We start from the raw sequence: 6000 nt of genomic DNA, 5'->3' as shown, positions 1-6000 counted from the left end.
TAGTTACAATTTCAAAAGAACCATTTCTTTGAATATTTCTATTTCAAATTAAAATATTAAATACTTCAGATTATTCTTTATTTAAAAGGAATAGCTTCAAGCCACTGCATGGATGCTGTACAATTACAGACTCGCAGCTGTACAGTAGTTTGCTGGGCAGGCTTAGGGGAGCAGAAGAGAGCTCCTGCCCAGTTACCTGCCAGGCTGTGGCCCCTGCTAAGAAGGGTTGAGAAGGTGCACTGGGCCAAAGGGGAAGTAGCCCAGGGAAGATATGTGGACAAGAGGGGAAAGAAGGAGGGCAGAGGGAGGCTGCTGCTAGAGGGTCCCTGGGTTGCGACCCAGAGTAGTGGGTAGGCCTGGGTGACCCAGTTATGTCTCAAAAAATATTTAAATTTAGACTTTGTGGTTGGCCACTGAGGCAGGTGCTAGCTGAAGGACTGTTGTCCTTTCCTCCTCTCCCCCACCCACTCCCGGAAGGGGGTGAGAAGGCAGTAGGAGGCACTGCTGGAGGGCAGTGTCCTGAAGAGGATGCTGCCGAGTGGAGAGCAACGTGGGTCCCAAACCAGCAGAGCAGATGACGGGCAAGACACCACACGCAGAGGGCACTCAGCAGCTGACAAGAGCTAATTCCCGGAGCAGCCAGCAGGAGGCACCAGCAGTGGTGAGTCATGACCCCGTGACACAGTACAATATATAAATCCTTGAACTTTGATTCACTACAGCTCTAAGAATACTATCCAACAAAAATGGCCACCAAAATGATTCATTTTATCCAATCGAGAGAAAAGGAAAAATTTCAAATGTGACCCAGTTATGTCTCAAAAAATATTTAAATTTTTATTCTTTTCTGAAAAGTAACTGTGTAAAAATGGAGATTTCTTAGGCATATAGTCCACTCCCAGTGGGCATCCAGAGTCTATCTGCTTTCTTAGTCACAAAAAATCAGTTTACAGTAGTGTGGTTTTTTTATTCCTGTTAGCCCTGCAAAGATAACATAGCTAAGAAAGCTGGATTTTACTGCATTTTCAATGGAATTGTTCACTAAATTATGATCAGCAAACCCACTGAAGTCACAAAGGTGCTCACAGGTGTACCTGAAGCTATAATCTGAAGATCTGGGGGTTGAACAAGTGTAACTGAGAGCCTAAATTGCGACTCCAAAACCCTTATTGCTGGTGGTGATATATGAGAAGGAAGGAACACAACTTCTTTCATTAGCAGCCAAATTATGGTTACAGGGCTGGCAGCCAGAAAGCAAAAACAAAAACATGTATTTATGTTATGGAAATCTCAGAGAACCTCAAGTGGCTTTTTCAGCTTAAAAACTGCACTTGCACACTGGATATTGTTCACCTTTATGCCCTCCCTGGGGTTTGCCTTTTCTTTTGAATTTAACCAAGAAGAAACCTAGAACTTTGCCTAAGTTTTTTCCCACAGTTAGCTGTTCCTGTGTTTTTTGCTAAGTCTCTTTCTGGTACCATTTGTCTGACTGTATCTCTGTACAAGAACCTAGAATACAGCAAGACAATGCAACATTGCCAAACCCAAAGCATTCAAAAATCCGCATTAACATCCTGAAACCTTCAAAATCAATAATACATTTGTAGGGTTTTTCCTTTAGCGTTGGGAGATGGTTTGAGCCTTTAGCAGGAAGCTATGCTTCCACAGTGTGAGAGCATCTCAGGTTCAAAATTCAACCTTAAAAGTGCATGAGAAGGTTTTGGACCTTTTTACTCCTTCCTTGGAAGGGGATTCCTCTTTTTTTTTTTTCCCCTTATGCCTGGGATGAGGAGTTGCCATTTTGTCCTTGTCCATTCCCCTCTTTTTACACCCCCATTTGGTCTCCTCCTCACAGTCCCCTTAGTCATCTCTGATCCCACACATTTCCTCTTTTGTGCCCTACATTCTTCTGCCTTTCTCCTTGGGCCTTCCGCTACACCTCTTCAGTCTCTCATTTGCTCCGTACCTTGCACTGTCTCAGCAAAGCATCCTATCTAACCCACTAAACTCACCTTCCCAGAGGGAACCTGGGTTCAGTCTCATTGAATACAAGGGGAACTGGAGGGTATTGTGGGGAAAACTGTCTTCAATGCTGGGGGGAGGAGGATATCACAAGGGGTCACAGACCCACCCAAAAAAATAAACCAAACTGGGTTGCTTAGGGGCACCCTTTAGGTATCATCTTACCAAAGCTGCTGCTCCACATCCCAGTTTCCACTCCAGCACGGGACTGGCCTGGTCACCTTAACATCATACACATAGAGGAGGAACTGTACCACTATCCAACCCCACCCATCTCTCTGTGCTGCCTCCCTGCCCACAGCCCGAGGGAGGGCTGCAAGCCCAGTCAGAATCTGATTGACTGGCTATTTGGGAGCAGGCTAGACTGGGCTCAAATTGTAGGGGTTTTAGTCCTGGTGAAGGGTTAGTGGGCTGACAAGGGTGTGTCCCTAAGGCCAGGGAGAAGCTCCCACCTCTGTCAGACAAGAGCAGGAGCAAGGAAGATCAGTGTTTAATGTAGGGGTTCTCACGACAAAATTGTTGGTGGTCTCAGAGTGTGGCCACCATGAACTCTTGCTCGTGGACGCTCTGACAAATTTTCCTAAAGTACTTAATTAACTTTAGGAAAAACAAATACATATGCACATGTCCAAATCACTGTAGTGTATTTATGTAGGGTTGGTGGGGGGGAGAGACTCAATAATAAAAGTAATGTACAGCTGTATTTTGGTGCCCCGGCCCTCGCTGCCCCCTCTGCCCTCCCCCCACCTATTGCCTGTAGTCCCTGTTGCCCCTTGCTGCCTTCCCCGCCCCCCCTGCTGCCTCTCTGGGCTGCACATCATCTCCTGAGCCCTGCTCCTTCCCCCCCCCCCCGCAAGCTCTCTTCTGCAGCCTCACACCCCAGGTTCACCCTGCTCGTTGCCTCTTGACCACAGTGCCTGGTAAGGCCAGTCCTGCTGAAGCCCTGCCTCCCTGGGATGAAGCCAACAGCTGGAGCCCATGGCTGGAGCGAGGGGTGGAGGGCCTGAAGCCCAGAGTCCCGTAGCTGAAGCTGGAGGGGGTGGGGGGCTGAAGCCCATGGCTGGAGCCATATGGCTGAAGTGGAGCAGGGAGAGGGTGAGCCTATAGTTGAAGCTGGGGTGGGTGGGTGAGGGTGGCATGTGAAGCCCACCATCGGAGCCTCTGGCTGAACCAGGTAAGGGGGGGCTGAAGCTCACCCCCAGAGTCCTGCAGCTGACGAGGGGGTGGGAGGAGCTGAAACCAGCCTCCAGCTCAATCAGGGGATGGGGCTGAAGCCCACCCCTAGAGTCCTACAGCTGAAGATTGGGGTTGGGGGCTGAAGCCCTCCCCCGGAGCCCTTTGGGTGCTGTAGGTTCTTTGTCCCTTTCCCTATATTTCCACAGGAGACTGTCGTGGCTGCAGGAAAACCCCTAGTAGCCTCATGCGGACGCAGTGGCCGCATTTGAGAAATGCTGACTTAAAGCATATGGGATTGAAGATCTGACAGAAAAATTCTAAGATTGGTGTCAGAGCACAACTGATGTGGGGAATAGGATTTTTGGGTGTAGAATTAATTGCTGGCAAGCAGATGTAGGGGTAATGAACTTCTTTCAGGCTACCTGAAGCAGCTACAGCCTGTGGAGAAACATTGGCCATCTTGCCAGGCTTCAGATACAGTGAAATAGTGGGAGATGATGGCCATTAGGGATTCAGGAAACTTTGCAAGAAGGCAGGAAAGGGGGAATTGCAATATGGCTAACTGAAAGCATTAGACAGACTGTAAAACCATGATTTTATCTTAAGTAAATCACTGTTAAAACAATGAATTTTGGCTGGTTTTTATTGCTTTTTTTTGTTTTTGGCCTTATAGTTTATGAGTCTTTAGGGGACAGATTAGGTTTTCAAGCTTTTCTCTGCAAATAAACGGGCTAGAAACTTTAAAACATTAAAAAAAAGTCTGAGATTGTCACATTCACATGACTCTAGGAGCTTTGGATCATCAGATATCACAAGATTCATTATAAAATTCTGAGATTTGGCAACAACACCCTGCTATGAGTCCTTTAAGGCTAAATGCTTTTGTCACAATAAAACCCACAGGGTGGAGAAGGGGGTGTTAAAAGTGGACAAAACTCAGCAAATGAAAATTTGCAGAGTTAGGGTCAGATTCCCTCTTCTGAGAATAAGGGGGAGTAGGATTGCATATCTATGTGGGAAGACATCTGCACCAATTTTAATTCCTGATCTTCACTATCCTTAGCAGCACATATCCCTCATGAGCTTTGTTACCACTGGCCCTCTTACCACTGAGCTTTGTCCTAATCTTAGCAGGGTCAAGGTAAGGAGCAAAAAGGTTAATGCTGTAGAAGTACTTCTGCCAAAGGAATTTCTTTCAGTTTTGGAGGGGAATAAGTAATGTAATGTGGCACTTCCTAGCTGCCCTCTCATGTCCTCTGCAGACTCATTGAACCACACATCTTTCATGACATTGCATACTTGAACTCCTTAAGTAAGTGAAGCATGTAGCACAGCTGTTCCACTTCCTGTTGGTTTTGGGGGGGTTATGACTTATCTTATATTCATTGGCTCCACAACTTTTCCAGTGTTTGGTTTGGGGGGCGGGGGGGGGAAAGAGATTTAAAGTTGAACTTCACATTTGGAATTTTCAGGCTCTCCAGAGGTTAGGGGTTTTGTTTTTTAGTTAAGTCTCTCCAAAAGTTCTGTTACATCTGCTGAACTCAAATTCTAGCTTTGGAAGTTTCCATGTCATAAATTTAGTTTAGGTTTTAAAGAATTTATTAATAATGTCTTGTCGATAAGACTCCCTGTGGAATTTCCACCGACTCCAGCAGAGCTTGCAAAACCACATAAAATTGGGGTGGGTGTGTGTGTCTGTACGTATGTACGTACATGCAGCTCTTTCGGTCCCCCTTATGTGGGTCTCACAGTTCTGATCCATTTACCCCCAGTGCTGCTCCTCAGAGGCCCTGCTAAATCAGAGAAATATGGGTGGTTTTTTTAGGCTAAATCCCCGGAAGGGTGTTACAAATCTAGCTGGCAGTGAAGAGGCAATCAAGTGCAGCTAAACTTAGTCTGGCTAAGAACATAAGGTGGTTTGGGCCCTCTTCAGGTGAGGGAGAAACAGGGGTTGGATTTTCTTTTGCTTACGAAGGGTCCTTCTACGATTCTTCTCTCTAGCTACCTTTGCCATGCCAGAATCCTGTTTCTCCAGACTGCTTCCTTTCTCCCAGTCTCTTGTGTGCACTCCTGGGGGAATTCTGCAACAAAAAATTAAGAATTCTGTGCACAACATTTTAAAATTCTGCATATTTTATTTGTCAAAATAACACCACAATCACACCAGTTTCCATTATTTTTGGTCATTTATTTCAAAATACCTGTCAGCGAGTATGTCTGTAACAATACAGACAACAAAAGATTCAGGAAATGTTTTTTTTTGACAAATAGATTCCTTACTAGACATATTAATACAGAACTCAGAGTAATAATTCATTTAAACTACAATACAGAACCATATTTCCCACACTCCTCAGAGGCAGTGCAAAGGCTTGGGGGAGCCAAGGGTAATGGAGGAGCTGAGGGAGAGGGAAGTAAATTGCTGGGAAGGAGCCTGCGTGTGAACATGGAGGCTTGTTGGGTATGGGTGGGAAAAGTATGGAACAGGCTTTTTTGGGGGTGGGGAGGGATTGTAAGGGAGCTTCCCCCATGCAGACCCGGGCTGACCCCTAGCATGTCCCATTCAGCCAGGCACATCTGCCCCTTTCCCCATGTGTCCTTGTTCCCCTGTCCACGTGTTCCTCTACCCCCACTCAGGCACTGCCTCCCCTGGCCATATGTGGCTCTGTACCTAAGTTCCCTGTAAGCTGCATGGCTGGGTGGCTGCCAAGCAGGCTATCAAGTGCCTTGCAGTTCAGGTGTCCCTCCCTCCGCCCCACTGCCATGCTGCTCCTGTCCTGTCTTGGAGCTGCTCCTTGGAGC

This window comes from Lepidochelys kempii, chromosome 3 (genome assembly GCF_965140265.1).
Source record: "Lepidochelys kempii isolate rLepKem1 chromosome 3, rLepKem1.hap2, whole genome shotgun sequence".
In the NCBI taxonomy this organism is placed as follows: Eukaryota; Metazoa; Chordata; order Testudines; family Cheloniidae; genus Lepidochelys; species Lepidochelys kempii.
This window is presented reverse-complemented; position numbering follows the sequence as displayed.